The following is a 258-nucleotide window of genomic DNA, read 5'->3' as shown; positions in this document are numbered from 1 at the left end:
CTATACAGGTCCATTTACCATCCATTTACCATTGTTCTGGCTGCATTTCCAGAATACTCATAGACTTTTTTAATTATCTAGATGAAAAATATCCCGTCCGCTGAATGATAAAAGAAGGAGATAAGGCTCGTCAGCACATTACCTGTTAACCTTTTGTAATGTCTGATTTATAATTCTTGATGTTGTTACTGTGTTGTTTTACTTTTCTTTTATTCTCATATTTTAACTGTGTTTTGTGTATGATAACTTATATCTTTT

The sequence above is a fragment of the Morone saxatilis genome, unplaced genomic scaffold (assembly GCF_004916995.1).
Source record: "Morone saxatilis isolate NCDOM2014 unplaced genomic scaffold, NCSU_SB_2.0 Contig14, whole genome shotgun sequence".
Lineage (NCBI taxonomy): Eukaryota > Metazoa > Chordata > Actinopteri > Moronidae > Morone > Morone saxatilis.
Note: the sequence above shows the minus strand (reverse complement) of the source record.